The 17,882-nt window shown below is 38.9% G+C and overlaps 2 pseudogenes; one reads left to right on the forward strand and one right to left on the reverse strand.

Annotated features, from left to right (window-relative positions):
- Nucleotides 1–7,909: 7,909 nt before the first annotated feature.
- LOC146401364 (olfactory receptor 2J3-like) lies at nucleotides 7,910–8,842 on the forward strand (annotated as a pseudogene).
- An 8,102-nt stretch (nucleotides 8,843–16,944) lies between these two features.
- LOC100519261 (olfactory receptor 2B11-like) lies at nucleotides 16,945–17,882 on the reverse strand (annotated as a pseudogene).

Here is a 17,882-nt window from a genome sequence, read left to right on the forward strand (position 1 = left end):
CGACGAGGAACCATGAGGTTGCGGGTTCGATCCCTGCCCTTGCTCAGTGGGTCAAGGTTCCGGCGTTGCCGTGAGCTGTGGTGTAGGTCGCAGACGCGGCTCAGATCCTGCGTTGCTGTGGCTCTGGCGTAGGCTGGCAGCTACAGCTCCAATTCGACCCCTAGCCCGGGAACCTCCATATGCCGCAGGAGCGGCCCAAGAAATGGCAAAAAGACAAAAAAAAAAAAAAAAAAAAAAAGAATATTGGTGCTTGATACAAACTGCTCTAGCCCGGGTTGTCAGACATTTCCCACCTTTTGATAGCTGGGTTTTTCTGCTAGTATCAGATCCCTGTTTAAATTCCCCCCAATAGAAAAATTTAAACTCTGAATATATAGCCATGTAATTATATTAATATTTAAATATTTATTACATGCATAATATTCGATATGCATTGAACGGAGCTGGAATGATACATGCCAAGCTCATAATAGTAGTTGCCTCTGGGTTGGGTTTTGGGTCAGGGAGTGATAGAAAGGACACTGATTTTCTCTGTGATATTTTAGGTGCCAGAAAATGCTGGAAATAAATATGACAAAAGTAAGAGTTGATGATTCTGAGTTGTGGGAATGTAGGTTTTCTATGTGTGTGTAATATTTTAAGTATCTGAAATAAAGCATAACAGAGAATTAAAGCAGAATTGTTTGTTAAAATATCAGTTCAAGTTAAAATTCACCGTGATGGTAATAGTAGCTCACATGTATGGAGTAATTATGTACTAAGCACTGTGGAAAATGTTTATGTCTTTTCCTTGTTGAATTTGTACAACAATCAGGACCAAGGACACATAAAGACTGTTTTCTGGTACTTCTCTTAAACAGAAAGCAAAATACCCAATTGCTCTCTTAAAATCACAATTTTTAAAATGATATCACTTGTACATGCAATCTAAAATATAGCACAAATGAACGTATCAACAAAAGTGAAACGGACTCAGAGACTTGGAGAACAGACTTGTGGTTGCCAAGGGGGAGGGGGGAGTGGGATGGACTAGGAGTTTGGGGTTAGTAGAAGCAAACTCTTATATTTCTAAGGGGCAAGTGATGAGGTCCTACTGTGTAGCACAGGGAACTACACCCAGTCCCTTGTGGCAGAACATGATGGAAGATAATATGAGGAAAAGAATGTATGTATATGTATGGCTGGGTCACTTTGCTATATAGCAGAAATTGGTTCAACACTGTAAGTCAACTCCACTTACTAAAAAAATGTAATCTTATTGTAATACAATTTCCAAACCCAGATTTTCTTTCTATTGATGTCATATATTAGCTAGAAACAGTATCATAATTTTAAAATGTTTCTTAATTCATAAACTCTTCATATACTGTTTTTTTGGTACACTAACGAGTCAGTTACTGGATATAGTCGTATTTTATTTTTTCTATATTATGGCAAATCTCTTGGCAAGACCTCAAGGGAAATTATTCATAAGGATGTTTTGGAAATTTTAAATAGTTATGTTAAGTTTTCAGAGTTTTGGTGGTTACCTTCTGAGTTATAGTTTGAATGGTCTTCAAAGATTATTTTCAATATTTTGCAGGGCTAAACTTGGCCTTGACATTTAGAGATGTTAGGCAGAGACAATTAACTCTAACTAATAGTAAAAATGTACAATTTAGTTTTTAATGTATCCCATTTTTCAAATGTCTCATGCTCCCTATTCCCCCACTTAGACCACCTCTAACAAGTTATTCCTCAAATGTGGCCCTTAGCATGATGAGGAATTGGGGAAGAAATTTCAGGGCAACCTGTTCCCCTCCCTATAAAGACAGCTTCATGAGCATGCTCATCAGTGAAGGTTGGTCTATGGAGTCATTGTTTTCTTCAGGCAACAGTGTATCATGTTGAAGGTATTCCTGAGACACTGTTGTAACTAGGACAACTCCTTGAAGGGCATTACTTACCACTTTGGGATTTACCCTCCCAATGGCCCCAGTCAAGGAAAGCATGTCCCATTATTCTTTTGTTTCCATAAAACTCCATTTGCTCTAGGAGAAGGGGTCTATCCTCTGAGACACTAAATGCTCTAATGAGCTCCTCTTCCCTGCTAAGCCATAACTTTCAGTAGACTCAGAATTCTCTGTTGTGTCACCATGATAACCATAGTAATTTTCAGACTCTGCTTTCCTAGTGTGATGTGGTAGACTAAACTCTATGGTGCATCTGTCCAGCCAGCCCTTTATGTTGGTGATGTGAAAGAGATGAAAACCAGAGATCAGGTTGGTCGCTACATAAAGAGGCATCAGCTGGGCAAATAGAGGGAATATGGACAGACACAGAAAGGGCATTTAGTGAAAGGAGTTGTTTGAGTGTTAGGCATGCCCTAGGTAAGGGTATTGAAAGACTAATATGAGAACAAAGACAGCTGACCAGTGATATGGGGATGGGGAGGCGAAACTCATGTCCGTCACTATTTCCTCCATAGAAATTTAAAAATAAGGACATTTAAAAATAATGTCTTATTATTATTATTTTGTCTTTTTATCTTTTCTAGGGCTGCTCCCACAGCATATGGAGGTTCCCAGCTCAGGGTCAAATGAGAGTTGTAGCCACTGGCCTACACCAGAGCCACAGCAACGTGGGATCCAAGCCTTGTCTGCGACCTACAAAGCAGCTCACGGTAACGCCGAATCCTTAACTCACTGAGCAAGGCCAGGGGTCGAACCTGCGACCCCATGGTTCTAGTCAGATTCGTTAACCCCTGAGCCACGACGGTACCTCCATTGATGTCTTATTTTTAAGAAAAGGCGATATTTCATTCCACAGCACAAGACAACAATCTTTGTAGAGATCTTTTTTCCCACTCCTTTGTAAAAAATAAACTTATCTGCAAAGTTCCTACCTTTTGTCTACTTACATCTGATTATTTTATTAAGAGTTTTAAGTCTTAGAGGCTTGGGGACAAACTGTTTCTAACTTTCCTGTTGAAACTCAATATCTAGTGCTAACATCTTTTTTAAGAATGGTACTTGAACAAGTGAGAGACCTCAAAAGAGGTAACCAGAGGTGGCTCTATTATTTTTGTTTGTTTGTCTGTTTTTTCATTTCTTTTTTCTTTCTTTCTTTTTTTTTTTCCCATAGTTTGTTAGGAAGTGTGAGAGAAAGAATTGGCTGTGTGAGGAAACAGAAGTGATGAGACATTATTGGATGAGGCAAAGCTCTCACGGAGAGACAGAGGGATATTTCAATGGTGGGATACTTATAATACGAAGCAAGCTAAAAATCTTAGTTCGCATGAATAGATCTGTCAAGTACAGGGGGAGAACCTTGATAAAATGCCTCTTTTTTGGTGGGGGGGGTGGGCAGAGGAAGAGCAATTTATTGCTTCTTTGGGCTTTAAACCGCCAAAGTGCACTCATAGTCCACAAGAAGGAGCATAAATTTGTAACACAGTGGTATCACCGTAAAATGCCTCTTAAAGGACACATGAATTTAACTGATCTGAAAAGAGAAATTTTTTAGGAAAAGGAAGCTATAGATTCAGCGAGAGAGCCAAGAAGAAAGGAAGAGTGTGAGGTTGGAGGAAATGGCTTGTCACAATACAGTGGAAAACTGTCCTATGAAAGAGACGAAGAAATCACTTGAGTTATAGCTATTTATGAAATGTATCTTTTCTTAAAGAAAAGGAAACATAAGATCCCTAGTAACAATATATTAAATGATGAACAGCCATTTAATGATTTCATTAAACATTCAGAATTCTTCATGAAACATACTTCAGGCCCTTTGTTCAGGTTCCTCAGCCCTGTGATAGACATATATGCACTTCCAACTTTAAGCACTAGTATTCAGTTTACTCTCTGTTTTCTCCATCCCACACCCTTCCTTGCTTCTTTGCTCTCTCCATGAGTTTATACCTTCCTGTTCCTAAAAATTTCTCTTTTCAAAATAGTTATATTTACATGTTCCTTAGGAGGCATTCTACCACTGTTCTCCCTATCTGCCTCACAGATCTATTCATGTGAACTAAGGATTTCAGCTTTGTTCATATCACAGGTATCCATAAATGGATGTGCCTGTGTCTGTCTCTCTCTTTTTTTTGGTATCTCTATGTGTATTTAATTTTCAGTTTAGAAATAAGCTATGAGTGTGAGGAAACAAATCGGAAGATGAAGTTCTTTCTATAAGAATATTTACTTGAAGCTCAATATTTTTTACCCTATGTCAAAATTTTGAAATCATAATTGAGTTTATATTGTTCATCATATCTTTTTATCTGTGTGTAAGATTATCTGGATTGCAATTATTGTGTTTTTGATAATCAGATAAGCAGAAATGGCATGAAAATGCTGAAAAGAACACTAAAGCTAATTGTTTAAAAGATTATGTTCCATGGAAATTTTCCTTTGTAGCTGTTCTAGAAAATGTTCAAGTTACTATTTACCCAGACATCACCCTCGGGTGAGTGAGAAGAATTCAGCAGTTAAGAAGTTGTTTCTCTGCAGCAGGGAAAATATCTGGATGAAACATAAAAGTAAAAAGAAAAAAACTTTTGTATTTACTTAAAAAATTTTAATCTGGTAAAATATTACATTTGCAGAAAAGTTGCAAAAGTGGTACAAAGAACTGTCATTAGCCTTTTGACCAGAGTCAGCAGAAGTTTACATTCAGCCTGAAATATTTATTCTATTATCTATCAGTCATCAAGCTAGCTATCATCAATGTCTATGTATCCATCTGTCACCCATCTCTCCTTATCTCCCTCTCATCTATCTATATCATCTCTTTTTGTGACTAATGTGGAGACAACCCATCCTTTTATTGTAAATACTTAAGTGTTTTCCCCTAAGATCAGAGATATTATTTTACATAACCAGTAGTTAACAAAGTAGAAAATTTAATATGGATACAATATTATCATCTGACCCATAGTCCATCTTCATACTTCTCCCGTTGTCTCAGTAATGTTGTTAACAGCTATTTTTCCCCAGTTCAGAAGCAGACATTTAGGTAGTATGTCTCTTTGACGTCCTTTAATGTGGACCAGTTCATTTATCTTCTTTGAATATGATCTTTTTGAAGCATGCAGGCCAGCTCTTCTGTCCAAGTTGTCTCCGTGTGAGTTTGTCTCATTGTTTCTTCATTGTTAAGGTCAGGCTGTGCATTTTTTGGCAGGAATATGACTGAAACATTATGTCCTATTCATAGCATCATATCAGTAGTCACATGCTGTTGGTTTGTCTTAACATCGGAGATGTTAACATTGATTACTTGGCTATATGGTGATGTCCGCCAGGTTTTTCTAATGTAAAGGCTACTGCTTTTCATTTTGTAATTAGCAAGTAATTAGTGGGAAAATATTTAATTAAATGTTTTAATTTTTGGCTGAACCCATAGCATGCATAAGTTCCTGTGCTAGGGACAGAGCCTGAGGCACAGCATTGACAACACCAAATCCTTAACTGCTATGCCACCAGGGAACTCTGTGGGGAGATATTTTAACCTATGTTCCTATTTCTCATCTTACTTTCATTCCCCATTTTTTAGCATCCGTTTATGCTTTTCGAACCCCATCATTCTATTTTTTTCAATTTAATTTTATTGGCATGTAGTCGATTTACAATGTTATATTACTTGAAGGTATATAGCGACGTGACTCGGTCATACATGTAAAAACATCCATTCTTTTTCCCGTATAGGTTTTTACAGACAATTGAGTAAATTTTCCTGTGCTGTGCACAGCAGGTTCTCATTAATCATCTATTTTACACAGTGGTGTTTATGTGTGAATCCCACCCTCCCAATTTTTGTCTCCCCCCAATGGTTTCCCCCATAGCAACCATAAGAATGATTTTGAAATCTGTGTGTTTGTTTCTGTTTTTTAAATAAGTTATTTTGCATAATTTTCATTAGAGTCCACATATAAGTGATACCACATAGTGTTTTTCTTTCTCTGTCTGACTTACTTTACTTAGTATGGTAAACTCTGGGTCCATCCATGTTGCTTAAGTGGCATTATTCCATTCTTTTTCATGCCTCAGTAATATTCCACTGTGTATATGTGTCCCATATGTTCTTATATTTATTAATTAGGATACTGCTTACAGAGATAACTTTTGTCTTTTCTACTATCTATTTTTTCTCTAAAATTCCTCATACGAATGTGGATTCTTATTTCTTTCATCTCATTAGTATCACAGTTTCCCTTAAAGCCTAATTGTCCCAGAATTGAAAAGTGGTAGGCTCTTCAAACTGGTTTCTGTTTCTTTTTTGTGTGTCCCTGTGGTTCTTGGAGAATTTTTTCTCTATTGAAGTATTGCTGATTTATAATAATATATTAGTTTCAAGTGTACAGCAGAGTGATTCATTATTATTGCAGATTAAACCCCATTATAGGCCATTATAAGGTAATGGCTATAATTTCTGTGTTGTAGAGTATATCTTTTTTGCCTATCGATTTGGTACATAATAGTTTATATCTGTTAGTCCTGTACTCCTAATTTGTCTCTTCTCCCTTCGCTTTCCCTTTTGGAAACCACCAGTTTGTTTTCTGTATTTGTGAGTCTGTTTCTTTTTGGAATAATTAATAATGCTAATTTTTAGATTCCACATAAGTGACTCTTATGTGGAGTGTGTGTCTTTTTCTGTCTGACTTAGTTCACTAGGCATAATGTAATTTAGGGCCATCCCCATGGCTTCAAGGGGCAGTATGTCACTCTTTTTAATGGCTGAGTAGTATTCCATTGTGTATATGTATATATATGACATCTTCTTAATCCAACCATCTGTTGATGGGCCCTTGGGTTGCTACCATGTCTTGGCTATGGTACATAGTGCTCCTATGAACACTGAGGTGCATTTTTTGGAACTAGTGTTTTTGTTTTTTTCAGGGTGTCTATCTGGGAGTGGAATTGCTGGATTGTGTGGTAGTTATATTTTTAATTTTTTGGCTGCACCTCCTTACTGCTTTCCACAGTGGCTGCACCAGTTTACATTCCCATCAACAGCATGCAAGTGTTCCCTTCCCCCCAACTCCTCCTCAACATTTGTTATTTGTAAACAACAAATGTTGTTATTTGATGATAGACATTCTGACAGATGTATTGTGATATCTCATTGTTGGTTTGATTTGCACTTATCTAATAATTGAGCATCTTTTTATGTGCCTGTTAGCCAATTGTATGTCTTTGTAAACATTTCTCTTCAGGTCTTCTATTCGTATTAAGACTGAGTTATTTATTCTTTTTTTTTTTTTTTTTTTGATAGGGAATTGTACCTGAACTCTGTGGATATTTTGTATGTTAACTCCTTGTTGGTCACATATTTGCAAAACTTTTCTTCCTTTCTGTAGGGTATCTTTTTGTTTTGTCCGTGGTTTCCTTTGCTGTGCAAAAGCTTTTAAGATAAATTAGGTCCCCCCTTTTAATTTTTGTTTTTATTTCTTTTCCCATAGGGAGTGATCCAAAAAATATTGCTATGATTTATCTCAAAGAGTGTTTTTCCTATGTTCTCTTTTGGAGTTTTGTGGTTTTGTTGTTACATTTAGATCTTTAAGCCATTTTGAGTTTATTGTTGTATGTGGTGTGATTAAATGTTCTAGTTTCCTTGTTTTATATGTGGCTGTCCAGTTTTCCCAGCACGATGTGCTGCAGAGGCTGTCTTTTGTGCATTGTATAGTCCTGTCCCCTTTGTTGGAGATTAATTGACCATAGGTGAGTGGGTTTATTTCTGGGCCTTTCTGTTCCATGGATGTATGTGTCTGCTTTTGTACCAGTACCATGCTGCTTTTATGACTGTAGCTTAGTAGTAAAATCTCAGGTCTGGGAGGGTTGTACTTATGGCTGTGTTCTTTTCTCTCAAAATTGCTTTGGCAGTTGTATTTCCATTTATCTTGAGTGTATGTAATTCTTTTGCTAGGTAACAGGAAATGAATGATGATGGAAAAACTCAATGCAACTTCTGGAGGCTACTTTGTCCTGCTAGGTTTTTCCAATTGGCCTCGTGTGGAAGTAGTACTCTTTGTGGTTGTCTCAATGTTTTACTTAATGACATTGACAGGCAACCTGTTCATCATTATCGTATCATACCTGGACTCCCATCTGCACACTCCCATGTACTTCTTCCTCTCAAACCTGTCTTTTCTGGATCTCTGCTACTCTACCAGCTTCATCCCCCAGTTGCTGGTCAACCTCTGGGGCCCAGGAAAAGCCATGTCTTATGTAGGTTGCATGACTCAACTTTACTGTTCCCTGGCACTGGGATCCACAGAATGTGTGCTACTGGTGGTGATGTCCTATGACCGTTATGCAGCTGTATGTAGACCCTTGCATTACACTGTCCTCATGCACCCTCGTTTCTGCCATCTGTTGGCTGTGGCTTCTTGGGTAAGTGGCTTCACCAAGTCGGCACTTCATTCCTCATTTACCTCCTGGGTACCCCTGTGTGGACATGGCCAAGTGGACCATTTCTTCTGTGAAGTTCCAGCACTGCTGCGACTGTCTTGTGTTGATACAAGACAGCTAATGAGCTGGCCCTCATGGTCACGAGCTCCGTTTTTGTTCTCATACCTCTCATCCTCATTCTCAGCTCCTATGGTGCGATTGCCCATGCTGTGCTGAGGATGCGGTCAACAGCTGGACTTCAGAAAGTCTTTGGGACATGTGGAGCCCATCTTGTGGTTGTATCTCTGTTTTTCATTCCAGCCATGTGCATATACCTTCAGCCCCCATCAGGAAGTTCTCAAGATGGAGGCAAGTTCACTGCCCTCCTTTATACTGTTGTCACACCCAGACTCAACCCTCTCATCTACACCTTGAGAAACAAAGATGTAAGAGAGGCAGCAAAAAGATTAGTGGGGTGAGAGTGAGCCTGTATACTTTGACGTTAAGAGTATAATGGAGCATCTCTTCACCAGTGGCTCACCTGCTCATCCATGTGTCAGCCACTTTTTCATTCACTCACTTTCTCTGCACTTATGGGCTCTCACAAGGTCACAGAGTTTGTGGCAGCCAATATGAATTAAACACAGACTCCCCAAATACAAGTCACTCTCTAGCAGAGAAAAAAATCATGTACAATCAAGATCAAATTCAGTATTATTTTTTTTTTGCAGTGGCACAAACCTAATAAAACAGAAGTATCCTTTTTCTTAATTGAAAATGAGACATGGAACTGTGTTACGTTATGTTATGTTATGTTATTTTTTGTCTTTTTGTCTTTGTAGGGCTGCACCTGTGGCATATGGAGTTTCCCAGGCTAAGGGTCTAATTTTAGCTGTTGCTGCTAGCTATGCCAGAGCCACAGCAATGCCAGATCCGAGCTGCGTCTGTGACCTATACCACAGCTCACAGCAACGCCAGATCCTTAACCCACTGAGCAAGGCCAGAGATCGGACCTCATGGTTCCAAGTTGGATTTGTTTTGCTGTGCCACGACGGGAACTCCAAGGGAGGAGTTGTTTTAAATATTGATAAAATAGCAAGTGTAATTCTTATGGAGAGATGATCTTAATAATTTTAAATAACCTAGAATATGCCTTTTAATTTCTTGCTTTTTAGGCAGAATTCATCATAAAATTTATCTTCATTGATTTGATTAAAAATACAGTGAAATGTCTTCAATCCTTTCTCCAACACTTACTCTTTTGTTGAATAATAGTTATGATTGAGAGGAATTTTGGCATGTATTCTTTATTATGCCATCAATAGTAAGAAAACAAGTTTTGGAAGTTCCTGTTTTGGTGCAGCAAAAATGAATCTGACTGGCAACCATGAGGTTGTGGGTTCAATCCCTGGCCTTGCTCAGTGGGGTAAGGATCTGGCTTTGCTGTGGGCTGTGGTGTAGGTCGCAGACATGGCTGGGATCCTGTGTTGCTGTGGCTGTGGTGTAGGCTGGCAGCTATAGCTCCAATTGAACCCCTAGCCTGGGAACCTCCATGTGCTGTGGGTGTGGACCTACAAAACAAACAAGTACAAAGAAAGAAAGAAAAAAAAACGGAGGCAACCGAGTACTAGGGTCTGAAAGTGACTTGATAAATCTGATGGGTATTTGAAAGAATTAGTGAAAATATATTGGAAAATGTTGTGATAAAAGCTATATGAAAATGTAGTGTTTTTCCTTCTTAAGGAAATTGGTCTAATTTGAACAGTTCTGATTAGTAAGTTCATTATGAAGATCAAGGCATATGTTTTCCAAAGAAATGAACGTATTTTTATTACAGTAATAGTTTTGTGACCCTTGTTATTGATACCTTCTCTATCTGAAAGAATTGTCCTATGTATGTAACATTTTAAAACTGGAAACCATATGGAGCTCACGTGGAATAAGGTTAAAGGACAATTCAACATAAAATAAACACCTGAGTTTTGTGTGGTGATCGTGTTGTCCGGTTGTGGTTTTGAGGCCTTTAACCTTTTCATATGATTGATTCAAATCCTATTTCCTAAATTTTTAAAATGAAAACCACATTTTCAGACTTCCCCTCAGTTCCTTGGTTGGTTTGCAGTCACACTGATCCTGATGTCTCTGCCTTTGTGTGTCTGTGATTCTCTATCTCCAGCTCGACATAGACGGTAATATGGGCTATGTGCCTTTGTCCTTAACCTACTGTCCAAGAAATGAACCGAGACTGTGTATATAAAAGAATTTTTAGTAAGTAATTGGGGCCACATAGAGTGAACCATCACAGGGTGAAATAAGACTTTTAAAAGCAAAAACGATAGTTTAATACAAAACAAAAGCTGACTCACAAGCATAGAGAACAGACTTGTGGTTGCCAAGGTAGGGGGAGTGGGAGATGGAGAGGGAATTTGGGGCTAGTAAGATGCAAACTACTGCATTTAGAAGGGATAAGCAATGCGATCCTACTGTGTAGCACAGGGGACTATATCCAATCTCTTCGGGTAGAACATGAGGGAAGATAATATGAAAAAAAGTGTGTGTGTATATGTATGTGTGTGTGTGTGTGTGTGTGTATGAACCGGGTCACTTTGGTGTACAGCAGAAATTGGCACAACATTGTGAATAAACTGTACTTTAATTAAAAAAGGGATAGGAGTTCCTGTCATGGTGCAGCAGAGACATGAGGTTGTCAGTTTGATCCCTGGCCTTGGTCAGTGGGTTAAGGATCCGGCATTGCTGCGAGCTGTGTTGTCGATTGTAGACATGGCTCGGGACTGACGTTGCTATGGCTGTCTCGTAGGCTGGTGGCTACAGCTCCAATTTGACTCCTAGCCTGGGAACCTCCATATGCTGTGGATGCAGCCCTAAAAGCCAAACAAAAGGGGGGAATTAAAAAAAACCTCCCCCCCATGTAGTTTAGTTCTTTGAACCACCTTGTGCTTATGGAAATTCCAACATCTCCTGTAATACACGAGTCTCTGACTATCTAACTTTAAAAAAAGTTGAAATTTCGCATCTGTTTTCTTTCTTTTCTGCTTGAAAACATAAATTTAAAAAATTTGTATAGACTATTTTTCTTGGAATGCTATAATTATAGCATATATGATATCGAATCCTAGCCATATTACCATGATATTCAAATTAATTTGTAATCCAAAACAAAGGTCAGCTACCAAAATTCCCCCAAAGATTAACACATACATTATTGTGTTTATTGTTTTGAACTTTTCGAACCACTAATGTGAATCTTATGCAGTTGTATCACAAACCACAATGAAATATTGCCTCGTACCTGTTGGGATGGCTATCATCAAAAATAATGCAAATAATAAATATTAGCAAGGATATAGAGAAAAGGGAACCCTCCTACACTATTGGTAGGAATGTAAATTAGAATTCTGTATTATCCTATGACCCAGTGATTCCATTCCTGAGTATAATCCCCCCAAACTCCACTAATTTAAAAAGATACATGTACCATAGCGTTCATAGTAGCATTATTTATAATTGCCAAAATATGGAAACAATCTAAGCATTCATCAACAAAAAACGGATCAGGAACACATGGAATGAATATATATACACACACAGACACATATGTACACAATGGAATACTACATGGCCATAAAAAGTAATCAGATTTTGCCATTTGTAGCAACATGGATGGACTTGGAGGGTATTATCCTACGTGAAATAAGTCAGGCAGAGAAAGACAAATACTGTATGATACTACTTATTTGTGGAATCTAAAAAATACAGCAAATTAATGAATGTAACAAAAAATAAGCAGATTCACAGATAGAGCAAGCTAGTGGTTACTAGTGGGGAGAGGAAAGAGGAGAGTGGCAATGTGGTGGTAGGAGATTATGAGGTAGAAACAATTGTGTATAAAATAAGCTACAAGTATATGTTGTACAACACATAGAATATAACCAATATTTCATAATAACCATAAATGGAGTATAACCATTAAAATTGTGAATCACTGTATTTTGTATACCTACAATTTATGTAATTTGAACCTACCTATACTTCAAAAAAAAAAAAGAGAGGAGTTCCCGTCGTGGCGCAGTTGTTAACGAATCCGACTAGGAACCATGAGGTTGTGGGTTCGATCCCTGCCCTTGCTCAGTGGGTTAATGATCCGGCGTTGCCGTGAGCTGTGGTGTAGGTCGCAGACACGGCTCGGATCCCGCGTTGCTGTGGCTCTGGCATAGGCCAGTGGCTACAGCTCCGATTCGACCCCTAGCCTGGGAACCTCCATATGCCGTGGGAGCGGCCCAAAGAAATAGCAAAAAGACAAAAAAAAAAAAAAAAGTGAGAGAGAGAAAATAAATAGCCTAACTTTGGCTTTTCAACAACAACAACAAAAACTGAAGGAAAGAAGACACATGACTTGCTTAAGTTTAACTGACTTTTATGTGATGAAATCAGGGTAATGAGAATAGATTTTTTATTTTTAATTTTAATTTTAATTTTTTTGCTTTTTAGAGCCTCACCTGCAGCATATGGAGATTCCCAGGTTAGGGGGTCTAATCAGAGCTACATCTGCTGGTCTACACCACAGCCACAGCATGCCAGATCTGAGCCACATCTGTGACCTATACCCCAGTTCACAGCAATGCCGGATCCTTAACCTGCTGAGCAAGGCCAGGGATCGAACCCACTACCTCATGGTTCCTAGAATGATTCATTTCCACTGGGCCACGACCACAACTCTACAATAGATTTTTGTAGTTCTGAGGCCCTTTGTCATGGCCAACGATGCCCAGGGTAATCTAGAAGGTCCGAAATCCTAGCATTGCCAACCCTAAACCTAAAACCAAGAATTAGTAAATTGGCAATCACCCAGCGCACATGACTCTGAGTCACAGACAACTTTACTGAAGAACTGACACTGAATCCAGCCTTTTCTCAGCTAAGAATGGAGGCTAAATGCAGTGAAGGACCAGCTTCTTCTTTATCCCAGTAAAATTTTCCTTCCCTTCCAGACAGCTCTTGTCTCCCAGTTTTTGTCCACTTCCTCTCATGCCTATTCCTGTGCAGCATATTCTCTGAACACATGCTCAGTTATCTCTTCTGCGTATGTCTCAGCAGTGCAGGATGATTGGCACAAGCATGCTATCAACAATTACAGAAACCAGCACGGCTTCCATCCCAGATACACTCGTTTTCTTTTCCTTTGTTGGTCTCAGCTTCGCATATTATATCTCTATTTTACAAATGTGGGGCTAGAAGGGCACTGGTTATCATATGTCATGACAGCTTCAAGTGATTTCAAGCATAATAAACTTTCAAATTTAAGTCCATCATATTCCAATAACAATTCAACCACTAAGATAATAAAAATTATGGCAAAAATAATGGTATAGAGACTTAGTATATTGCACCACCAGATTTCACATTGTTAATTTTTACCAGGGGATTTTATTTTCTTCTGTTTATAATAATATAATATGAATGTACATTTAAAATATTTTTTCCTGAAATATTACAGAGTATAATGCGACCTATTCCTCAATGTTCCTGAGAGTATTTCCCAAAGACAAGATTGAGGAAGTTCCCTTGTGGTGCAGTGGATTAAGGATCCGGTGGTGTCACTGCATCGACTGGGTCACTGCTGTGGCATAGGTTTGATTCCTGGCCTAGGAATATCCACATGCCATGGGTGTGGCAAAAAATAAATAAATAAAAGATCGAATCAAGGATCACATTGATTAACTTTATGTATCTGTCTCTTAGTGTGCTTTAGTGGAAACTCTTTCTCACTCCTCTCATCTCCCCCCTCTTCCACCCCTACCCCACTCCTGCCCTAGTGGCCTCTGGGACTCTTCCAAGTCATTGGAATTCTGAATATCACCTTTCGAGTAGACATTGGATTTATGGTAGCTGTAAGACATTTGTTGAACCAGAATTCTCATTTGCATTTACTTTATTTTATTTTACTTTGTTTTATTTAGTTTATTTTTTGCTTTTTAGGGCCACACCTGTGCCATATGGAAGTTTATAGGCTAGGGGTCGAATTGGAGCTGTAGCTGCCGGCCTATACCACAGCCACAGCAACCTGGGATCCGAGCTGCGTGTGTGATCTACACCATAGCTCATGGTGCAATGCCGGATCCTTAACCCACTGAGCAAGGCCAGGGATCGAACCTGCGTCCTCATGGATACTAGTTGGGTTCATTACCACTGTGCCACCATGGGGACTCCTGATTTGCATGTATTTTGTTTTAATCCTATCCCTTAGAGCAGGATGCACTTGTTGCATAGGAGTTATACTCTGCAGGTCTGAGAACACCTCTAATGTGAAGGAAATCATAGGTAAGGTTTTGTTTGTTTGTTTCTGGCTGCACCCACGGCATGTGGAAATTCCAGGGCCTGGAATCGAACCTGTGCCATAGCAGCAACCCAAGCCTCTGCAGTGATAATGCAGAATCCTTAACCTACTGTGTCACAAAATAACTAGTGAAGCCTTTTTGACTTCTCCCTCAAAGACAGTCCTAAATACATGTCTACATTTTTAGGATCTTTTAGAACAAAAGTGAAAATATTTTGCTGTCTTCCTTTTGTTCTTCAGGAAAGATTTGCTTGGTTGGGAAAAGAAGAAAAGCTTTTGACCAACTTCTTTGAAAAAAGCACTCTTGAGATTGCGCATGCTTTACATCAAGGATAGAGTACACGCTAAACTTCACATGTAATATGTACTTCCTTCAACAGAGCTTCTTAATGGTTCCTGACAGTATTCTTCATGCTGGAATATACTGAACGTACATGCTGTGGAAACGTGAAGTAGTTTAGTAAAAAGAACATGTTTCTGTGACTTTCCCCCTACCACTACACGCAATATTCTTTATGCTTAAATGTTTGTGTGTATTTCCTTTAGGAAGCCCTGATATTTCAGAGTCTGGAAAGCCCAGTTCTGAAATGAGTTGTCTTTACAGACGTAAAAGATAAAGAAGTAATCTGAAGAGCTCTCAACAGTCTCATCGCTAAGCTTTTGACACAAATCTTCCTGGATTTTGCCCTCCAAACTGAAAATTATCACATTCCTCTGTGTTTAAGACTAAGTAAGACAAAGGGTGTCTTTATTATTTCTTTTTTATTCAAGTGCAGTTGATTTACACTGTTGTGCCGATTTCTGCTTAGAGCAAAGTGATCAAGGATATCGTTACTCAAAATGATCAGAGACATTATCGAACATCACAGAATTTTTTACTTTCATTGCCCTGTGTGTGTGTGAAATTAAAGAAAAAAATTTTTTGGGCAGCATTCAGGCCAAAACTCAGGCCAAAATTTTAAATTATTTAAACAGCTAAATTTTAAAATTATTTAGAATATTTTCCAAATGAGATAAACCAAAGTCTGTTTGTCTCAAGAACTGGATCAAGCATCCTATGATCTGCTTTTTTTTTTAAATCAAACATTAGATATGATTTCAAATTGTTTCTTGTTCAGGATAACATGCAACTTTTCATCCAGTGGCTTGCTTAGATTTTGATCATACCCGAACCCATGCCAGAAAAGTCTAAATGGTTCTTGTTTTTCTTAGCTGCTAGTTTCTTCGCTACACAACCATTATGTTGATTTCTCATCCTATTAATTTAACAGCAAGTAACCATAAACTCTTTAATTTGCTCTAAAAGTGTCACTAATTTTGTGGCAAATGTTTGTTAGATATGAACCCTAGAGCTCAGTTCAGTACTTTGAATTTGTCATGATACAGATTGTGAGCATCAAAGAGATACTCAATTGCTTAAAGTAAGCAAGTGGCCTTCCCTTCTAGAAATACAAATTGCTTCTTCTTGTAAAAGATTCTTGAAGGATTTCAAAAGGCATTCCGGGCTATTTCCATTATGCACAAAATGTTTCCAGGTTGTGGCTCATGATTCTCTCAGAAGGTTCATGCTTATAATATTTAAAAGGGATGTTAAGAAACTTAGGCACACATTTTGTCCATTTTAATATTCAACAATAGATCCTTTAGGTAAAAATACAAACCCTGTACACTTACTAGTTAAACAAGGGTCACAGTGTGCTTCTAAAGAAGCAATAGGATCTACGTAAGTTGAGGTTGATTGTCTTCTGAGACTCACGGTTGGTCTGAGATGTAGAGTGCCTCACTCGGAATGCACACTGGCACCGTGCTGCCCACTTGGATGTGACCAGTCTTGCCGAGAGTGATGAAATTGTTCTTAGGTGGCACTGTCATAGGAAATCCATTGGTGAATGGTTACCATGCTGTCTTCTGATTATTAACTTTAACTAATTAGTTTGTATTGTAATATATAGTACTTTTTAAATACTGTTTGACATAGTTACTATTTCAGTATGTATTAACCAGTGTAGACTATTTGTAGTGTATTTCCACGGATTGGCCTAACTGGTGTATACAAGCCAAGTATCACCCTTGTCTTAACACCATTAGAAAGAGCGTTAGAAATATGACATATTTTGCAAGAAGAATAACATGATCTGAGGAAAAATGAGATGAGAATGATTTGTCAGAGAAACTCCTATGTACCTACTCACTTGTCAAATAATGTCATTCGATGTCTGCGAACTATCACTTGGAAGTGAAAACGCTCCTCACCAGGTTGCCCCAGGCACCCTTTACATCCTTGTTCCTCAGAGTGTAGATGAAAGGGTTGAGTGTAGGAGTCACCACTCCATAGAAGAGAGCCATGAACTTGGGCTGGTCTGTAGAGATGGAGGAAGGGGGCTGAAGGTACATGCTAATGGCTGGGCCATAAAAGAAGAAAACTACAATGAGATGGGAGGAACATGTGCCAAAGGCTTTTTTTCTTCCCTCCGAAGATTTAATCTTAAATACAGCATGTCCGATAGAAGCATAGGAAGCAAGAATGAAGCATAGTGGCACAGCAAACATGAAAATGCAAACCACAGAGAGTGTGAGCTCATTGGCACCTTTCTCACCACAGGCGGCCTTTATCAGAACAGGAATCTCACATACCAAGTGATCCAGTGTGTTGTGACCACAGAGTGGTAAGTGTAATGTGACAGTGGCCTCTGAGACAGCGTAGGTCATTCCACCCAGCCACACAGTAGCCACCAGTAGGATACAGGTGCACCGATTCATGATGAGGGTGTAGTGCAGAGGCTTGCAGATGGCCACGTAGCGATCGAAAGACATAAGAGCAAAAGCAGACATTCTGTGCCTCCCATTATGTGGAAGAAATAAAGCTGAACGGCACAGCCCAGATAGCTGATTGTCTTCTCAGATCCTCCCAGGTGAAACAGCATCTGAGGGACAATGCTTGTGGTGTAGCACATGTCCAGAAAGGAGAGGTTGGTGAGGAAGAAATACATGGGGCTGTGCAGACGGGAGTCTAAGGTGGACACCAGAATGATGGCTATGTTTCCCACCATGGCCATGGGGTATGTTAGAAGCAGAATAATGAACAGAGGAAGCTCCAGTCAGGGACGATCTGCAAAGCCTAGTAGAATAAACTCTTCTGGATGGCTTTTGTTAATTCGTTCCAT

The sequence above is a fragment of the Sus scrofa genome, chromosome 7 (genome assembly GCF_054392235.1).
Source record: "Sus scrofa isolate SSC_HxYL_T2T_F1_AM1 chromosome 7, Sscrofa_HxYL_maternal_Yorkshire_Landrace_v2.0, whole genome shotgun sequence".
Classification (NCBI taxonomy): domain Eukaryota; kingdom Metazoa; phylum Chordata; class Mammalia; order Artiodactyla; family Suidae; genus Sus; species Sus scrofa.